This window comes from Trachypithecus francoisi, unplaced genomic scaffold, assembly GCF_009764315.1.
Source record: "Trachypithecus francoisi isolate TF-2019V2 unplaced genomic scaffold, Tfra_2.0 Lachesis_group0, whole genome shotgun sequence".
In the NCBI taxonomy this organism is placed as follows: domain Eukaryota; kingdom Metazoa; phylum Chordata; class Mammalia; order Primates; family Cercopithecidae; genus Trachypithecus; species Trachypithecus francoisi.
Genome location: NW_022681453.1, coordinates 179,290,695 through 179,312,884, shown reverse-complemented (window position 1 = coordinate 179,312,884; position 22,190 = coordinate 179,290,695).

The window sequence follows — 22,190 nt, the reverse complement described above, 5'->3', positions numbered from 1 at the left end:
AAGGATTCTTAACCCTACTATCCAGTGATAATCCTTGTTAAATTTTGGAGCATGTCTTTGCAGTGCTATTCTAATCTTCCCTTTACAAATGAATAATTTGAGGATTAAAGAGATTAAGTATTTGGCAAAGGTCATGTAGCTAGTAAAAGACAGAGCCCAGATTTGAACTTAGTCCTGTCTAGTTCCAGACTTGTTCTACACTCTAGAACAAATGGATAGATGGTTGATCTTCGCCACCTGACCAGTGAAGGATTTCAGGAAATGCCACTCCAAAATATGGTGATTTGGTATAGTGATTATTTTCAGTTGAAGGCACTTAAAGAGCAGCAAATGCAGGGAGGATGAGAGACATGTGGAACAGATGTGGACCAACCTCCTGATTGAATCTAAGCCAGACCTCCATCAGCCAATCTCAAGCCTACCTCTAGCCAATCCATAGGAGTCTGAGTAAGAATAAGCAAATGCTGTTTAAGGAAAAATTGGGGTTGGTTTGTTATCCAGAATTTTTGAGGCAATAGCTAAGAGATATAAGGGATCTGAAGGGCGAGGAATCGTAGAAAAGCAAGGTTAAATAATTTGCAGATGGTAAAACTACAAAGGGGTTCTTATAGACAAAAACTATCATGAGGTTTGTTATGGGAGCTGAAGATGAAGAAGGCAGTAGGACTCCAATTTAGACTTTTAGGGTCATCTACAAAACATACAGTTAAAAAACATGGGCCGGGCACACTGGCTCACGCCTGTAATCCCAGCACTTTGGGAGGCCGAGATGGGCAGATCATGAGGTCAGGATTTCCAGACCAGCCTAATCAACATAGTGAAACCCCATCTCTACTAAAAATACAAAAATTAGCCGAGTGTGGTGGTGCATGCCTGTAATCCCAGCTACTCGGGAGGCTAAGGCAGGAGAATCGCTTGAACCCAGGAGGTGAAGCTTGCAGTGAGCCGAGATCGTGCCATTGCACTCTAGCCTGGGCAACAGAGCGAGACTCCATCTCAAAAAAAAAAAAAAAAAAAGAGAAAGAAAAAACAATTTTAAAAAATTGGCCAACACCATTCCTTGTTTACTTAAAATCCACTTTCTCTCCCATCTTGCCATTGGTTCACTAATTTTGTTTAGGATTTGGATGTAGCTCCTCTTAAGAAAAAGGCCCATCCTTGTCTAAGGGTGGGTATGTGATCCAGTTCCGGTCAAAGCGCTGCAAGAAGAAATCTGATGGGGGCTTGTGGGAAATTTTTTTTCTACCTGATAACAAAGAAGTGCCTAAGGAAAAGGACTCACCTGTTTCCTACCTTTGAACATAATTGGAAGAGGATAAAACAGTTGGAGATGCTCCAGTCACCTTTCAACAATGAGAGTAAGGCCAAAAGTATCAGAGTAGAACCACTAAATCATTATCAGCAACTACCTCAATGCAGACATTATTTGAGTATGGTTGATAGTCTGTAAAGATGGCCACTGTCGCCCCCTTTTTTCACTGTACTCACACATTATTCTGCACAATAAGTGGTGTGATGGAGTGTATTTTTTCCTTTCCTTGAATCTACGCTAGCTCTGTAACTTGCTTTCACCAGTAGAATCTAGTGGGAGTGACACTGACCATTAGTGCCAATTCTGGGACTGGTCTCAAAAAGAGACTTCCTCTCTCTCAGGAACCAGTTTTGCCAGATGCAGTGGAGTGTATCTATAGTCCCAGCTATTAGGGAGACTAGGGAGTCCCAGCTGTTAGGGAGCTATGAAGCAGGAGGATTGCTTGAGCCCAGAAATTTGAGTCCAGCCTCAGCAACATAGTGAGACTCTGTCTGTAAAAAAAATAAAAATAATAAAAATAAAAAAGAATAGAATCAGGACTGGGTGCAGTGACTCACGCCTGTAATCCCAGCACTTTGAGAGGCCAAGGCGGACTTATCACGAGGTCAGGAGATCAAGACCTTCCTGGGTAACACAGTGAAACCCCATCTCTACTAAAAAATACAAAAAATTAGCTGGGCATGGTAACACACGTCCGTAGTCCCAGCTACTCAGGAGGCTGAGGCAGGAGAATCATTTGAACCTAGGAGGCAGACACTACAGTAAGCCAAGATCGCACCACTGCACTCCAGCCTGGGCAACAGAGCGAGACTGTGTCTCAAAAAAAAAAAGAATCAGTTACTACGTAAGAAGTTTGAATACCCAGAGTCTATCATGCCTCGTGGAATCCCAAGCTAGCCATTTGAGAGGCCACATGGAGAAAGAAAGAAAGAAATGCCCAGCCAGCTACCCTCTATTCTAGCCCTCCTACCTGAGACACTAGATATGTGAGTGAAGAAGCCATCTTGGATTTTCTAGCCTCAGCAAAGACCAGGGGGAGTAGAATCAGCAAGATGATCCCCATTTTGCAGATTGATAAATAATTAATTGATATTGCATAAACTGTTAGTTCCAGCCCAAATCATTTCTAATACAGAGAAATCCACTGATGAAATTGAAAGAGGAGGACATTTCAGTTACCATAAGCTGTTAACCTGTGTACCAAATACATAGCCACATCAACTATTAATTGACAATTGCATGGTTTCTTTAGTTACCTTTGAATTGCACAGTTGTATACATTTCTATATTGTATATGTTTAAAGTGATTCCATGTTACAAACCCATACATGTAAAACATATTGTGATTTCTATTTTAGCATTTATTTATTTTTACACACTAATAAGGAATCTCAACACCCAAGAGTGGCCCAGCATAATTTGAGCTCTGAGAAGCCCTGTATTTCATTTCAGAATGAGGATAATAAAAAGGCACTGAAGGAGATTTTGATCATGGGAGGGAGAGATAATGGATAATCAGATAAGATTTTTCAGCCAATGATTAGCAAGTCTGGATTGTGCATCCAAGAACGTAAGACTGTCAGAAAAACAAGTGTGAAATAACCAAAGTCTAAACCAAAGTCATGACCGTGAGAATAGGGGGAAGTCGATAGATTAAAAAGACAATACAGAGCTCAGTCTGGTAGGAATTGGTATGTGAGTTGACATGGAGTGACACAAAGAGATATTCTAGCAGGAGACAGCTCTCAAAGCAACTTACACTTAACATAATAATTCTAGACAACTTGTATTATCTGGCACATTTATCTCTACATGCCATACAACATACAGAGTGTTTGTGTGAATAAATGATATTACTCCTCACAACAGTCCTATGATAGCATCATACATAGTCATTTTATAGGTAGGGAAACTGAACCAGAGAGAGGTTAAGAGATGGCAGAGTTGGAATTCTGGCTCAGTATGACTGGCTGCAGAACCCAGGCTCTAAGCCACTCTGTTATCTGCTGCCATGACACCAGCCACCTCTCAGTCTCCCCCACTAGACTGTGATTTCCTGAGGCAGGGACTGTGTCTTTAGCATCTTTAGCTTCTTGTGCCTGATCCATATTTTTTGCTCAATGAATACTAGTGAATAAGAGGATGGTTCAATGAATAAACTCTGTAATTTGTAATATTTAAGAACTGGAACTTTGAAAGTTGTGAATTTAGGAAATAAAATCTGCATTTCCCACAACGCCTGACCACAAAATGAGGTTCATAATGCTCATCACAGAGTTTAAACACCTGCATAAAACTTCCTCTTAAAGTGATGAAAAATGCTTTGTAAAAGTGAAAATGGTACAAACAAATGAAGACAGATTTCATTTCCAGAGAGAGACTTTATATCCTTTATAGTTACATTAATAAATTTCACCCTGGTAAAACATTCATCTCAAATTCTTTATTTTTTAAGAAGGAAAATTACAATAAACAGTTTTAAATCTTTTTGTCAAACTCAATGTGTGCTTTCTTAAAAATACTGGATGACACTCCTCTTTGGACATAAGTTTCAAGTGCCACGATCACTTAGTTTAATAGTTATTAAACAAACTATACTACAAACCTTGGAAGCTAGACACCTCATCAAACATAGTTAATTTCTTTAATTATAACAAATTGTTTTAATTATTAATTTCTCAAAAGTACAAAGCCACTTACCAATACAGGTTAATTGACTTAAAAATATTTACCTTAAGGTGGATTTATTTAGTTGCTATCACAGAAAAGATGATAATAGCAATTTTAAGAGTTATGTTTAATGGGCATGTACTTCAAATTCATGGTATTACACATCTTAAAACATATACAATGTATGTGCATTAATTATATTCAATAAATACTTGAGATTTACTAGAATAATTTTGTAACTTAATAAAAAATAAATATTTCAAACATATTGTAGCATTTGGAAAGGTCTTCTCAAAATCCTGTAGCCCTGGAAAGCTTCTGGAATTGCTTCAGCCAGTCCTCTGCTTCTTTCAACTCCAGAAGCTTTGTTAATTCGCATAATGGAGGTGAGAAATACATTTTCATTTTGGCCATGATTTGCGCTCAAAATATATAGACTGGCTTACAGGATTTTACAGGTATGCCTCCTGTGACATGAATAGGACATAAAATCTTACATCCTTTGGAGTAGAGCCTTAGGCCTACGTATCCAGTCCTGTCTGAAGCCATTTTTGTAATGTTCTGACATTTGATCTCAGACTAACTGTATACTACTGCTCAAAAATTTTCACAGTTTTCTAAAAGTGGTAATTTCCTGCAAAAGACTGTCACAGCATGCTGAAGGATCAAGAGCAAAGTCTTCACTTAGTTTACAGAAGAGGTCGATGCGGGTTGGCTAATACAAATTTGTACATGTAGAAGAATTCAATCTGAGATTTATTTTTATTGTTAAGTGTTACCCGGGTAGCAAGGATGTGGGGAGACCTTGAATTTCTTATCCATTTCTAACTCCTCCCATCTACCAAACCTAACTAAATATTTGTCAATGACAAACTGACTTTGGTCAATTCACAACAGCTCTGTAAATGCAGAAACTTCAGATTAATGGCTAAGAAAGATTGCAAAGAATACTTGGTAACAACACACTTATGCTTCAGTGTATCAGAGGTTAGGAATGCACAGTGTGTTATGTGCTCTTGCATAATCATTTGCGCAAGTCTCCAGAGGATATTAATTATTAACCCACAGAATCATTTGAACACCCTGTGCCACTTTTGCCTTCAGGCATTTCAAAGGGTTGCCTCCTTCCTGAACCTGACAATAGACTCATTGGTTATTGTTTAGAATTGCCATGGTAAATGCTTATCTCCAAGTTATAAAAAACTGGACCATCTGTTTCTCACTTAGTCATTCCTCACCTAAAGGCTATCAGAATGCTACCAGTTCTTTAGAATTCCAGAAAAAAATAGTTCAGAGAGGTTGCCTTTGATATTTATCATTATCATTTTGCCTCCAGGTATAAAACAAACCCCTAAAAGACAGTTAAAACATTGAACTATTTTTGTAACACTTGGTGTTTTATTTGACTAATTTTACAGATACCTTTTATTATGCTCTACTTTTTTTTCTCCTCAGCCATCGGCTCCAATGAAACATGTTTTTTCTCTATGGGGAGCATCCATGTTTCCTAGGACATTTTTCTCCAAGTAGAGAAAACTAGATCATGGTTTTACCATAGAATTGTTATATGTTTTCATATCAATCCTTTACATAATTATCTTACAAAAGGTAACAATTATGTACATAAAAATCCTACTCCTGGATGAAGTATACAATCTCTAGCTAGATCTAGAAAATAATATTTGTATAGTATTTTCCATTTCACAAAGAGTCTCTGCATATATGATCTTCTTCACTATACATAAAAACCATATGATGTGAAATTATTAATATATAACTATTGTTTATGTTACTGTCAATATTTTACAGATAAAGACATGGATATTCAAAGACATTAGTGACTTATCCAAGGCTACCTAGCTAGTAAATGCCAAAATACAAATTGATTATCTGACTGTTCTTTCCTGTATCCCTCATAGCCTTCTTAAACTTTCTTCTCTGTTGTCCTATATGTCAAACTCTATGCTCGTCTTTTACCTCTGTTCCCAACTCAGGGTACCCTGGTGTACTTAAGTCCATTTGCAAAGTCCAAGCAATATCATTTGCTTTCTATCCAGAAAGGGTCCAGAAGTGCTCTGGAGCCAGAGTGCCCTGAGGGCATTGCTATAGCACATCCAGCACGGTGATCATCAGTTAGCAGACAGTATCTACACATACAGAGGAGCCCGGAGGAGCTGCCTGCACAGGTGAGTCATCCCTAAGGGGAGTCGGGACGGGGATGGGCATCTTCTAGTAAAACCACTGCTCTTGGCACTCCATGATGTCCCTATGGTTGTCCTCTACTCATCCAAGGCCTCAGAGCCTCTTCATTCTGAGAGCCACACTTGAACCAGCAAACTCCCTTTCAGAATGTGACTCTCTGCTCTGTTCTCATAAATGTGGCTTCTCTCTTCCTTACATACAAGCCTACAACATGCTTTTTTCCACAACAGGAGATCCTGACCTAGAATTCATGGAATTAACTCAAATGAAGTGCAAACTGTTGTATGTATCTACATAAGTATGTTTTTCTTTTCTTTTCTTTCCTTCTTTTTTTCTTTTTCTTTTTTTAGACAGTGTCTCACCCTGTTGCCTAGGCTGGGGTGCAGTGGCACAATCTCAGCTCACTGCAACCTCCGCCTCCTGTGTTCAAGTGATTCTCTTGCCTCAGCCTCCCCAGTAGCTGGGATTACAGGCACCCACCACCACACCCGGCTAATTTTTGTATTTTTAGTAGAGAAGGGGTTTCAACATGTTGGCCAGTCTGGTCTCAAACTCTTGACCTCATATGATTCGCCCACCTTGGCCTCCCAAACTGCTGGGATTATAGGCCTGAGCCACCATGCCCAGCCATAAGTATGTTTTTCAGAAGAGAAGATTTGAGCTTTTATCATATTCTCAAAGGGGCCTGTGGTTACAATAAATAAATAAATAAAATAAAAATTTTCTAATAATATTTAGAGTGAGTGATAGATTTAGAAACCAGACTCAGGCCATTTCACTCGAAAGTGCTTATGACTCAGTTCTTTCTTGATTTTTCACTTTCTAACTGGGTGACCCTGAACAATTTATTCAACATTCCTGAGTCCAATTTATTTTTGATAGTCATGCCAGACTTCCATTTCCACGAATATGGCATAGGCACAGTTTTCCTATTCCTATTGATAAGTACAATACAATCCCCAGACATTATGTATTAGGCAAATGCAAGAAGACTATAAAAGGAGAAAAGATAAAGACAAGCCAGTTCGGGATGCCTAGACCTAGGGAAATCACATGGCAGTAATTGTCGTGGGCTTCCTTTTTGGTTCACATATCTCAGACACGAAGCTGAGGAAGCTGGAAACCTATGAACACTAACAGGCAAGAGAAAAGAAAATTTAAGCTCCAACAAAAGTTTCTTCTCTCAAGCCAAACATTAGGAAATAGGCAACCTATCAAGACAGAAACATTTTACACAGTAAGTTCTCCAACAAAATACCACATGAAATACTGTGGCCCCAGACCTATCTATACCAGTAAAAGATTAACGTGAAGCCTAGATTTCCACCCTCATGAGTCTGTAATGAGGAACCCTAACACTTCTGCTAGGATAGCTTCAAAGAAGGCCAAGTCAGAAGAAAGGATTTTCATCCGCTGGCCAGTAATGATATCCCCACTCTGCTCCCCTCTGCTTTCATGATGGCAATTCAGACCACATGAGCAGCTTAGACCACATCCAGCAGTAACAAGGCGTCTCTATCCGTCCTCACTGTGGTGGTATCAGAAGAGACCTACTGGAAATTTAGGACTTTATTGCCTAGAGTAATGAGGCCACTACCACATCAGTGGAGACCACATGAGGAGCTGGAACTCCAACCTGCACCCAACAATACTGAGATGCTTCCCTCCCCACTGCCTCTACCACACAGGTATCATTGGAGGTAAAGGAGGGAACCCAGACCTCTTCTGGCAGTAACAAGGTGGTAACTACTAGCAGTAACAAGGTGGTACCTATCATCTCACTGAAGCAGGGTCAAAAATATCAAAACAAATGCTTTGTAATAAGATCGTAAATCATGTAACATGATGCAAAAATGTCCAGGTTTCAATAGAATATGATTCATCATGCCATGAACCAGGAATATCTCAAACTTAATGAAAAAAAGATAGTCAGTAAATGCCAACACCAAGAAAACAGAAATGTTAAAATTATCTGCTAAAAATTTTAAAACACCTATGATTAAAATGTTTGAACAAGCAATAGGACCAATGCCAGGAACAAAATTACAAAGTCTCAACCAAGAAATAGAAAATCTCAGCAAAGAAATAGAAAGTATAAAAAAGAAACACATGGAGATTTAGAATGAAAAATATAATAACTGAAATAAGAATCTCAGTTAATAGAATCAAAAACAGGTAGAAGAGGATTGAGGAAAGAATAAAGGAACTGGAAGATAGCCAATAGAAATTGTCCAATCTGAGCAAAAAAGAGAAATAGGCAGAAAAAAAGAGCACAGTCTTAGGGATCTGTGAGACTATAACAATTTATCTAGTACTTACAATATCAGAGTCTTGAAAGGAGAGAAAGAGGAAAGAACTGAAAACATACTTGAAGAAATAATGGCTGAAAACTCCCCAATTTTGGAAAAGACATAAACTTACAGATTCAAGAGGCTGAACAAAGCCTGAAAATAATAAGGCTAAGAACATTGATGTCAAGATACATGATAATTAAAATTTTGAAAGCTAATGATAGAAAAAATATTGAAGCAGCCTGAGTAAAACACCTTACTTATAGATGAAAAATAAGGATGATGGTAAATTTATCTTCCTAACTACGAAGGTCAAAATGAAGTGGCATAATATGTTCAGGCACTGAAAGAAGAAAAACCCTGCAAACCCAGAATCCTATATTTAACACAAAATATCCTTTAGAAAAAAAAGAAATTCAAGTCATTCACAGATGAAGTATAATTAAGAGAATTTGTTGCCCAAAGACCTATCCTAAAAGATGTTTTTTAAACAGGAAGAGAATGATAAAAGAATCTTGGAAATCAGAAAGGGAAAAAGTACAATACAAAGAGTAAAAATATGAGTGAACACAGTAAATTTTCCTTCTCTTTTTGAGTTTTCTGAATCATGTTTTATTCTATAGTACCATCTAATGTGGCTCTAAATCTATATAAAGGAAATGTTTAAGATAATTATTATAAATGGAGGAGGGTTAAAGATGAAAAGACAGGTGATAGTTCAGTATATCATTCAAATTGATAAAATATTGGCACCAGTAGACTGCAATAAGTTATGTATATATCGAGTAAAACCACAAATAAGCTGTACAAAGAAATGTACTCAAAATGCTATAGGCCAAGCAAAATAGAATTTTTGGAAAAAATGTTTGAGTAAGGAAGAAAAATGTAAACAAATAAACAATAATCAGAAGAAATAAATAGGAAAACAAAAGTAGACTTAAGTACTAGCTTATCAATAATCACATTGAATGTAAATAGTCTAAATATACTAATTTAAAAACATATATTGGAAAGAGTGTGTTAAAAATGACCATACTACATCCTATCTAAAATAAACCTACTTCAATATAATGATATGGGCAAGTGAAGCTAAAATTATAGAAATGTATATATCATGCAAATATTAATTAAAGAAAAGGAGGAGTGGCTATACCAATACTTGATAAAGTAAATTTCAGAGCAAAAAAAATTACCAAAGGCAAAGAGAGACATTAAATAACAATATACCATCAATTCACCAAGAAGACATAGCACTCCTAAATGTATATGCACCAAACAACAGATCTGCAAAATATGTTAACCAAAATGGATAGAACTGAAAAGAGGAATAGATAAGTCAATAATTATAGTTAGAGACTTTAACACATCTCTTTCACTAACTGATTGAAAAACTAGACAAAATCAGCAAGGATAGAGAAGAATAAAATAATGCCATTGACTGACAGGAATGAATAGACATTTATAGAATGCTTCCCCAAACAACAGCAGGATATAGATTCTTTTGAAGTGCCCACAGAACCTATTCCAAGATGGACTATCCTGGGTCATGAGACAAACCTCAACAAATTTAAAAGATCTGAAATCATACAAAGTATATTTTGAGACTACAATAGAATCAAATGGATATCAATAACAGAATGATAATAGAGAAATCTTCAAACACTTGGAAACCAAATGACATACTTCTGAATTATATTAGATCAAAGAAGAAGTCTAAAAGGAAATGAAATAATACATTAAGCTGAAGAAAAGCAAAAATACATGTTAAAATTGTGAGACACAGTTAAAGTAGTGCTGAGAGGAAAACTTATAGTACTAAATACATAAATTAGAAAAAAGGAAAATTCTCCAATGAATAATCTAAGCTTCCACCTCAAGAACCTTGAAAAACAGAAACCAAATAAATACAGAGCAAGCAGAATAAATGATGCAATAAGATAACAACAGAAATCAATAACATTGAAAATAGAAAACTATAGAAAAAAATCAGTGAAACAGAGAACAGTTTATTGGAAAAGATAGATAAAATTGACAAAACTCTAGCAAGCTTAACAAAGAAAAATGGAGTGAAAACACAAATTACCAATATCAGGATGAAATGGGGATGCCACCACAGACTCTGCAGACATCAGAGGATATTGGAACACTACAGGCAATTCTACCCATATAATTTGACAACTTAGATAATAGGGGTCAATTCCTTGAAAAGCATAAACTACCCCAACCCACTAACCATAAAATAGATAATGTGAATAGATCTACAACTATTAAGCAAAGTGAATTTGTAATTTTAAAACTCCAAAAAGGAATTTTCTGTCCCAGATGGTTTCAATGAAGGATTCTACCAAGTGTTTAAAGAATTAACACCAATTACATGCACTCCATTCTGGAAAATAGAAAAGGAGAGAGCACTTTCCAGTTCATTTACTGTAGCTGGTATTATCCTAATACAAAAACCAGACAAAGACAGTACAAAAAAAATTAAAGGTTAATACACTTATGAATATAGATGCAAAAATCCTTAATGCAATATTAGCAAATGTCATTCAACAACATAGTAAATGAGTGAAATATCATGACCAAATAGGGTTTATTGTATGAACACAAAATGGTTCAATATCATAAATTGATCAATGTAATCCATCAAATCAATAGGCTACAAAATAAAAATTATATAATTACATCAATTCACATAGAAAAAGCATTTGACAAAAGTAAATATCCACTTCTGATTTTTAAAAAACTCGCAAAAATAGCAATGTAGGAGAACTTATTTAACTTTATAAAGAGCATCCATAAAAAACTTGTAAAAACAAGAAAGAGTGTTCACTGTCACCATTCTTACTCAACATAGTGCTAGATTTTTAGCCAGTGTAAAAAGGCAAAAATAAATAAATGAATGAATAAATAAATAAAAGACATACAGATCAGAAAGGAAAAGTGAAAACTGTTCTAATTTGTTATTGATAAGGTACAAAATAAAAACAACTCCAAGAAATAATAGGTGAGTTCACAAGCTACAAGGTCACAGGCTACAAGATAACAAATATCAAATGTATCTCTATGTAATTTCTAACAATGAACGTGTAGGCACTAAAAGTAAAAATACAATACTTTTTACATAGCTCAAAAATGAACTGAAATACTGGGGTGTAAATTGAACAACATATAGAACTTGTGTGCTAAAAATTAGATGACATTGGTGAAAGAAATTAAGAAAGATCATAAATGGAGAGATATGTCATGTCCACAGATTGTAATACTCAAAATAGTAAAGATGTCAATTCTTAAAAGATGCCAGTTCTTAAAGATGTCAATTTAAGAACTGACATCTTTAGTGTGTTTCCTATCAAAATATCAGCAATATGTTTATAGATATAAAATATTAATAGAAAAGATATTCCAAAATTTATATGGAAAGGCAAAGAAAATAACTAAAACAATTTTGAAAGAAAATAATAGAGGTAAAGAAATCAATCTTCAAGCTACAGTAATCAAGACCAGAAATAAAGCCCAGAAGTAGACTCACATAAATATGCCCAAATAGTTTTTTACTAACATACAAAAGCAATTTAATTGAGGAAAGATAGCCTTTTCAACACATGGTGCTGGACCATTTGGACTTTGGATTTCCATATGCAAAAAACCCCACACACATACACACACGCACACACACAAACCCTCAACCTAACTCATATTTTATACAAAAATTAACTCAAAATGAATTACAGACTTAATGTAGAAAGTACAGCTATTAGAGTTTTAGGAAAATAAACATAGGAGGATAAATCTTTGCAATCTAGCTTTAGGCAAAGAGTTTATAGTCTTGAGAAGAAAGGCACATTCATAATAGAAAAACATTAATAAATTAAATTTCATAATTTAAAAGTTTGCTCTGTGAAGACCTTGTTAAGAAGAAAAAAAAGACAAGCTATAGAATGTGAGAAAACATTTGCAAACCACATATGTGATACAGGACTAGTATCTATAATATATAAAGAACTCTCAAAACTCAGTAGTACAAAGCAAATAATGAAACTAAAACATAGGTCAAAAACACGAGAGTACATTTCACCAAAGAATACATACAAATGGCAAACAAGCACATAAAAAGATGTTCAACATCATTAGCCTTTAAAGAATTTCAAATTATAACCATGATGAAATATCACTAAATACCTATAAATGTGGCTAAAATAAAACATAACAACATTGTCTTTCTATACTTAGATTTTTTTCACTTAGTAGAGTGTCTTCCAGTTTCATTCATGTTGTTACATATAACAGGATTTTCTTCTTTTTAAAAGCTGAATAATATTTCATTGAGCACATAAATGTGTGTGTGTGTGTGTGTGTGTGTGTGTGTGTGCATGTGTTTATCCATTCATCTATTCATCCATTCATCTGTCAATGAACATTTAGGTTGATGTCATGTTTTTTTCTACTATGAATAACGCTGTAATGAACGTAGGAGTGAAAATATCTTTTTGGAATACTGATTTCGTCTTTCCTTTGGATGTATACCCAAAAGTGGGACTGTTGGATCTTACAGTAAATCTCACTTCTATGTAAAATCTAAAAAACTTGGACTCAGAAGCAGAAAGTACAATGGTGATTGCCAGGGGTTGAAAATGGGGGAAATGGAGAAATATTGGTCAAAGGCACAATGTTTCAGTTACACAGGATAAATAAATTCTAGAGATGTAATATATAGCATGGTGTTTATAAGAAATAATAATGCATTGTATATTGAAATTTGCTAAGAGACTAGATCTTAAATGTTCTTACCACACCCACACACACACAAACGGAATTATTTGAGGTAAAGAATATGTTCATTAGCTTGGTAGTGGTACCTATACCAAAACATCATGTTGCATACTTTAAACGTATACAATTTTTATTTGTCAATTATGCCTCAATAAATCTGAAAAAAGTAATGATAACATCAAATTCTAGAGAGGATAAAGAGACACTGATTCACTCAGACATCATTGATGGGAACGTAAAACAATACAGCCATTTTAGAAAAGAGTTTGGCAGTTTTAAAAATAATTAAACATGCAATTTCTATGTAACCCAACAATTTCACTCCTGGATACATATTCCAGAAAAATGAAGATGTGTGTGCCCACAGAAAAATGAACAAGAATGTTTATAGCAGATAAATTCTAATAGCCTCAGACTGGAAATAACACAGATGTCATTCAACTAGTGAATGATTAAACAAACTGTGGTGCATCTATGCCATGGGACTGGTACTCAGCAATAAAAGAAAATGAACTACCTGGATACATGCAGCAGCCTGGATACATATCCAGAGAAATATGCCAATGAATAAAGCTGATGACAAAAACTTACATGCTATATGTTTCTATTTATAATACTCTTTAAAGTACAAAATGATGAAAATAGAGAACAGATTAGTGGTTGTCAAGGGTTAAGGAGGGGACAAGGCAGTAGAGAGTAGGTGTGACTATGAAGAGGCAACATGTGGAAGCTGGCAGTGACAGACATGTTCTGTATCTTGACTGTATCGATACCAATATCTCGGCACTGCGTGCTATGGCACTGCATTTTTGCAGTGTTATCAATGAGGGAAAACTCAATTGGGGTACATGGACTCTCTCTGCATTATTTCTTAAAACTATATGTGAATCTATAATTATCTCAAAAGTTTAATTTAAAAATCTTGTCTGTCAATGTTTTCTTGAAAATCAAATGTGATCATATCTATGAAAACTATAACTTGTAAAGCACAGATACATGTTAAGTTACATACACACGCACATATATATAACATAAAGGTTTTATATATATGTTATATATATATATATATAACATTAAACTTTTGCTTTATAGGTATTTGAAACTGATATTTCATTATTCAATTGGACTCAATACATTTTCAAGCATTTGTTTGCTGAGTTCTCCAATGTCCATGGAAAGAGAAATAGTTAATGAGAGTGCAGGCCTCATTCTAATTATAATGAGAGATAGATAAGAACACTCCTGGGTTAACACTCACAATGTGGCCTTTGTGTTTGAGGATGTAGCTGCCAACAAGATAATTAACTATCAATGATGCAGCAGTGAATGGATTTCAAAACTGGCCTCAAAAGTGATGGCTGGAGATCACTGGCCAACTATAGCAAAGATTACATAAGAGAAACCTTATAAATGATTAAACTTAGTCCCAAGTACATAGTAGGTATACAACAAATATTTGTTGACCGAATGAATGCCATACTACTAAATAAGTGATAACAGTTTGCACTGCAATTAAATCTGCACTAGAATGTCCTGCAGACACCTCAAATTTATCATGTTTCTCCCGGAACTGGCACCTCTGCCTCTGCAATCAAACCAGACACTTCTCTGGCATTCATTTCTTAACAAATGACACCAACATCTACCGACATTAGTTCCATCAGGCCAGCAAGCTTGAGGTCTTTCTAGACTGCTCTTCCATACCCAATGTCAAACTGGAAATTGAGCACTTAGCATCTCCTTAATTGTCCACCTTCCCCACCCTCACTAACTCTGGCTTCCTTCCTTTGTCATTTCTCAATGGGAAATTTCACATTGCTTCTGTCTTCAACGGTCAGAGTGACTCATCTTGTGGAAAGTTGTCCTGATCAGATCAAATGAAATATTTTTAAGGTAACATTAATAACCATTTGTTGAGCTCTTGCATTACTATATACTATGCTAAGCTCCTTTTGTACACTAACTGTGAGGGTGGTTTACAAGGCATTTTGATTGCCTTCCCAAGTGAATCTAACCCATTCCCACCCCTGTCCTTAACCTCACATAATTTTCCTTCCTGGATTTCCTTCCATATTTTGTTCAAGTGTTTTTTCACTGTAAAACCACATATCCTAGAAAAAGAGCCTCTTCCCTGAACATTTCAGAGGATAAATATTAATTAGTTTGGGCCAATCATGCCATTTTATTAGCTTTCACATCTAGAGGTTAAGACATGGCAATTCTGGCCAAATAAGAGGAAGTTGGCTGATAGTGGGTAGATGGGAGAAGAGTGGATTCTGACAGAATTTTGTTGCTCTTAACAAGAGATGCGTAACTTTCTTTTTTTTTTTCAAAAATATACTTGATTGCTTAGAACAGTTATAGATTTATAGAAAAATGGAAAGACAGTACAAAGAGTTCCCATAACTCCCACACACTGTCCCCTATAATTAACATCTTAACTTTCCCTTTGAGGTCTGCTGACATGGCTGTATGAGGAGATGGATGGATCCCCTGTAGCCATGTAGCAAACATGAAGGTAACACGGAGGGCAAACACCAACATAGCACAAGGAATGTGTTTATGGCCTCACAAGTACAGTATAGCAGAGCTTGAATCCAAGCCCTATGTAATTCCAAGATTATGTTTTGATTATGCAATTCTTATCACACAATATTGCATTTATTCATCACTTCACTATCTCCTTTCCTAGACTATAATTGCCATATAGGTAAATTTTATACAGTCTAATGTGTGATTTCTTCCAGTACAAGAACCATATATTTTCATATGGCTGGACATAATATTAGGGCAAGTAAACAGTATGCTTAACCTGGCTAGCCATAAGTAGAAAGCTGAAACTGGATCCCTTCCTTAAACCTTGTACAAAAATTAATTCAAGATGAATTAGAGACTTAAATGTTAGAACTAAAACCATACAAACCCTAGAAGAAAACCTAGGCAACACCATTCAGGACATAGGCATGGGCAAAGACTTCATGTCTAAAACACCAAAAGCAATGGCAACAGAAGCCAAAATTGACAAATGGGATCTAATTAAACTAAAGAGCTTCTGCACAGCAAAAGAAACTACCATCAGAGTGAACAGGCAACCTACAGAATGGGAGAAAATTTTTGCAATCTACTCATCTGACAAAGGGCTAATATCCAGAACCTACAAATAACTCAAACAAATTTACAGGAAAAAAACAAACAACTCCATCAAAAAGTGGGCAAAGGATCTGAACAGACACTTCTCAAAAGGAGACATTTATGCAGCCAATAGACACATGAAAAAATGCTCATCATCACTAGCCATCAGAGAAATGTAAATCAAAACCACAATGAGATAATATCTCACACCAGTTAGAATGGTGATCATTGACTATACAGGAAACAACAGGTGCTGGAGAGGATGTGGAGAAATAGGAACACTTTTACACTGTTGGTGGGACTGTAAACTAGTTCAACCATTGTGGAAGACAGTGTGGTGATTCCTCAAGGATCTAGAACTAGAAATCCCATTTGACCCAGCCATCCCATTGCTGGGCATAAACCCAAAGGATTATAAATCATGCTGCTATAAAGACACATGCACAAGTATGTTTATTGCGGCACTATTCACAATAACAAATATTTAGAACCAGCCCAAATGTCCATTAATGACAGACTGGATTAAGAAAATGTGGCACATATACACCACGGAATACTATGCAGCCATAAAAAAGGATGAATTCATGTCCTTTATAGGGACATGGATGCAGCTGGAAACCATCATTCTCAGCAAACTATCACAAGAACAGAAAATCAAACACCACATGTTCTCACTCATAGGTGGGAATTGAACAATGAGAACACTTGGACATAGGAAGGGGAACATCACACACTGGGGCCTGTTGTGGGGTGGGGTGAGGGGGGAGGGATAGCATTAGGAGATATACCTAATGTAAATGACGAGTTAATGGGTGCAGCAAACCAACATGGCACATGCATACATATGTAACAAACCTGCACGTTGTGCACATGTACCCTAGAACTTAAAGTATAATAAAAAAGAAAAAAAAAAAGAAATACTGCTTTATCTCCCTTGGGTCCCTTATGGATTTGTTTCACTCTTTACCCCAAATAACAGACATAAGGTTTGTGAGATTGACTAAACCCCTAGCTCTAGCAGTCACAATTGGCCCAAGTCAATAAAGATAATTCCCTCCTTTTTTCTGACATTTTTAGTTTGAAGATCATAATATGATGAAGGGTGATATAATCAATGTGAATTTCTAATTAATGGTTGAGATGAAAGTAATCTCCTCCACCTAGAAGTGAAGAAGAAGGTCCGGAGTCATAGAAATCACTGGTAACTTTCGTCTTATCATTCCTACATGAGGGAAGCCAGCTTAAGGATGAAGAAAACATACAGAGGAAGTAAAGCTAAGAGAATTGCAGGAAAATGAGACCTGATGACATTGTGGACCTTTGAATCAAACTTAAAACCTGCCCTAATTCTGAACTTTTCAACCTCATGAGTCAATACATTTCCTTATATTAATCAATCTGAATAGGGCTTTCTATAACATGCATATAAAGAGTCCTTACTGACACAATCTTAATTACTTCTTAAAATCTGTTTTAGATAAAATATCACACTGGTAAATAATGTAAATATAGACTCCAGTCTGCATTATCTAGCAATAATAATAGCATTTATTACATCTATTCCTTTTTAGTTATATCCTTGAAGCATTACAATTGTATACCTAATATTACATTGCTTGGTATAAACCATTTAAGAATTTTAGGAAATGTTCAAATGTGAATATTAACTTAAAAAAAGAAAAAAGAAAATTTGGTGTATGTATAATTCATTTGTCTTTAGGTGTCAGTCAAATCATGATTTGAGTATAAATATGTATCCTTTGTATTAAAAAGAAACAAGACCAGTGTTTCACTGCCAGTGTTTCATTCATGACACTCCTATTCATTGTGTAAACTTAAATCATATAGTCCTTGGAGCTCAGTTTCCTTCAATGGAGTATTTTTGTGAAATGATTTATGTGTGTATTATATATATATATATTTCTGATTATGAAATTTATGTTTTCATTATGAAGACACAAGCCTGAGCTTTTAAGATCTTGACATTACATTTGTTGAATGAACAAATATGGCAAAGATTTTTGGTAAGATTTCATAAGGAGTTCAAAAAGGCCTCAAAGCCAAACTGTTACATGGAGGATCTGCTTTTGGAAAAATTTATTTATTGGAGATGAAAAAGTGGAGATGCAACTTAAATATTCTGGTTCAAAAATTGACATCCGTATGCCATATATTAACAGGCAAGGAATAGAGAGAAAAGTGCAAAAACTCATTCTTTGACTATGATGTTGAAAGTGAGTTCAATAGCCATGAGACTGCTATTGAAGTGAGCGTCACAATGCTTTGAAACAAATAGACTCTTCTACTTGTCTTTATAAAAACTTGCCTTGATTCTTAAGAGAGTTTTACAACCTTCTACAATAAAAACTTAACCATCAGGCAATAATATGACTACTTGGTCTTGTTCATAAGCTGTAGTTTAATGACTTTAATGCTGCCTATCTACTTTTATCTCTCTGATTCTTCCGCTGGACTTTGCCCTTTTGATAAAGAATTAATGTTTGAACAAGTCTTCAAAAGGAATGGTGGGGCAAAAGAGAGGAAGGGGAGTGGTAGGAAATGAGAATAGAGTGTAGCCAAGGCTGATAACAAAGAAGTTTATTCTATCAAGAAAGCTCTAGTGTGCCTCTGAAGGAACCTAAGCAAAGGAGAGCTCCTTTGTTTTCAGGTTTAATTATTCCCTTAGTGGAGCTTGGTGCAGTCCTAAAAGAGATTTCCTTCCTAAACTTCTCCTTATTCCCATATGGCCTAGTTTACTCACTCTTTGCTGTATCCAGTCCTTACCACCAATCATGGGTGCTCCATGCTTTCTCACAGGCCAGGGATCTCCAAAGATTTTTGGTTGTATGCCTTTATCAGTTAAAAAAAAAAGTGAAAATACAAAAATTTTTCTCTCATATAAAATGAGACTGTTATGGCCAATATGGTGGCTCCATGATATCATAAGCTCCTTATATCTTTCTGTCCCCATATCTCTCACGTGGCTTCTACCTTCAAAGTGAGAAGATGGCAACCGGAACTCTGATCATCATATCTGGGCCCAAGAAGGGAAAAAAGGAAGGATCCTATTTCTGTGTTTTCCTGTTTTAAGGAGACTTCCCAGAGGTTCCATCCAATAACTTCTAATTGTTCAGAATCTAATCACTTTACCATAACACAATTGTAAAGAAGACTGGGGAATATAATCTTTTAGCTGGGCGCACTACCACACCCAACAAATACCACAGAAGAAGAGAATGCTGTTTCTGCCATTTTGCTTCAGGATCTTGTTTTTTCTATTAATCATCAAAGCAGCCACAATTCTTTGCTAAAATATCCTTAAGAATATATTATTTCCTCTATGCACGTCTTTCATTTTAACAATCTCCAAAATGTATTTCTTCAGTCATTGCTGCATCACAAAGGAAATGTAAACGAATAACATAAGCTGAGATGAGTTAACACATCTATATTTTTATTCAGCTGGTAAATCACCTTTCTACATTGTGTGATTTGCTCTAACATGTGTCTCTTTTGTATCTCCAGCAATGTCTTCTATGCATTTTTGAGTAAGTTTACTGACAAATGCTTTTTAATTTATTGCTACATTGTACCTTGATGTTATTTCAGCCATTTTTACGATGCCAGGAAAAAAAAATTTATAATTATTGCATGTCATTTTGTAAAGTATTCAATTGAGCATATTATGATTTAACCTTCACTAGATTTCCTGGATGTTTGGCTCTTAGTTATCTAGATAATCATGATGTCTTCATACTAATATTACCTATAAATTCAAGCGACTTCTCTTTAGGAAATTTTAGTATCTTGCTGCAGACCTGAACTTCATGTTATTGACATGACACAGACCTGTGCCTTAAACTATTCATATCAGTTCTGTTTAATAGCCATTTAATGTAAACTATGGTTGTAATTTAAAATTTTCTAGCACCCACATTAAAAAATATAAAAAGAAATATAAGATTATTTTTAATAATATCTAACCTAATATATCCAAAACATTAAAATTTCAAAACAAAATCAATAAAACATTTAGAGACATTTTAATTTTCTTGTACTGTCTCTGATTTTCATTTTATATTTTACATTTACAGTACATGTTAATTCAGACAAGTCACATTTGAAGTACTCAATAGCTACCTGTAATGAACGGCAATGGTATTGGTCAGCACAGGCCCAGATCTTACCATATCTATCTATACCCTGAAGATGGGGACATGGGTCTTGTGACTCAAGATCAGTTCTTAAAATTCCATATCCCAAATAACCCCTTTAAGGATTAAGTTGTTTCTTCATTGTCATGTGTGATAGTGGCAATGATATTTGGTCATTTGACTCAACTCCTCACCCTCCATTTCTCTCAGTGGTCTTACAATTTCATTAGTCCATATGACTTGGCTTGACTTCCTAGAATTCCTAAGGTGTATATGCAAATACTACCTCAGAGACACACAAACTTTGCACACCTTCAATAATATTTAACCCAGAAACATCTCTTGTCCTTCACTGAGTGCAACATTCCTTTGTTCTGTCTTATACTAAATGTCTACTCCTGTCCTTTATACCTAGCTCATGCCATGTACCTTTTCTGACTCAGATTTCCCAATCAAAGACCATTAGCTTCTATATTATTCCTTAGGAAACTTCAGGCTACAAGTAACAGAAAAACCTTACACATAGTGTATTCAAACACAATGAATTGTACTAATGCACACAACTAGAAGAACACAGGGCAGTGGTCATGCATGGCTGAATGATGGTTTCAGGCACTGTCTTAGGTTGGGGTTCCCAAGAAGTAGAATCTGGGACAGGGATTTGGATCTATGTAGTTTGTGGAGGAAAAACCCTCAGGAGAAAGGAAGTGAGGAAAATGGGATGGGGCAGATGAGGAGCGACGCAGAGATGTGATTTCAGCTGGAATTGGCTTCTGCCTAATCCCACAGGGAACTCTGGGCAGAAATTACGCCACAAAATCAGTCCCACCTTGAAGCAGGAAGGTGGTCTTCTGTACCCCTATGGCAGTCAGTCATTTGCTGAGGGTTATTTCAGGGATGAAAGAGGTGCATAACTTCCAGCAGAGGGGAGTCGGGCTTCTCATCTGAAAGGAGAAATTCTTAGGAGGAAAGGACAGCTATTAGCAGTGGCATGCTTTAGTTGATTAGGAGATCAGGGTAAGGCACCCGCAGGATCCAATACAGCTGCATTTTTTCTGTGGTTCTCTTGGACATGTCCTGCTCTGTGTATGGATTTTATCTTCAGCATTTCCCCTCTCCCCTGGGAAACCTGCTTTTCTTATGCAGATCCTGGGGGAGTCAATGTGTTAAATTTCCTATGAGTCCGCCAGGCGCAGTGGCTCACTTCTCTAATCCCAGCACTTTGGGAGGCCAAGGAGGGCAGATCACATGAGGCCAGGAGTTAGAGGCCAGCCTGGCCAACATAGCGAAACCCCATCTGTACTAAAAATACAAAAATTAGCTGAGCGTAGTGGCACCCGCCTGTAATCCTAGCTACTCGGGAGACTGAGGCAGGAGAATCCCCTGAACCTGAGAAGCGGAAGTTGCAGTGAACTGAGATCCATCACCACACTCCAGCCAGGGTGACTCGTCTCAAAAAAAGAAAACAAAAATTCCTATGAGTCTCTCGAAAGAGTTAGGAAAACCTTCTTAGAAGCCCCCAACAAACTTCCTCTTGCTTCTGGACCAAAATGTGGTCATATCATCATTCCTGAAGCTTTCTTTAATAAGGAGGATGGGATTAAATGTTGACCCATCAGTTTCACACCTTCGTATAAGATCAGCTCTTACCAAGGGAGA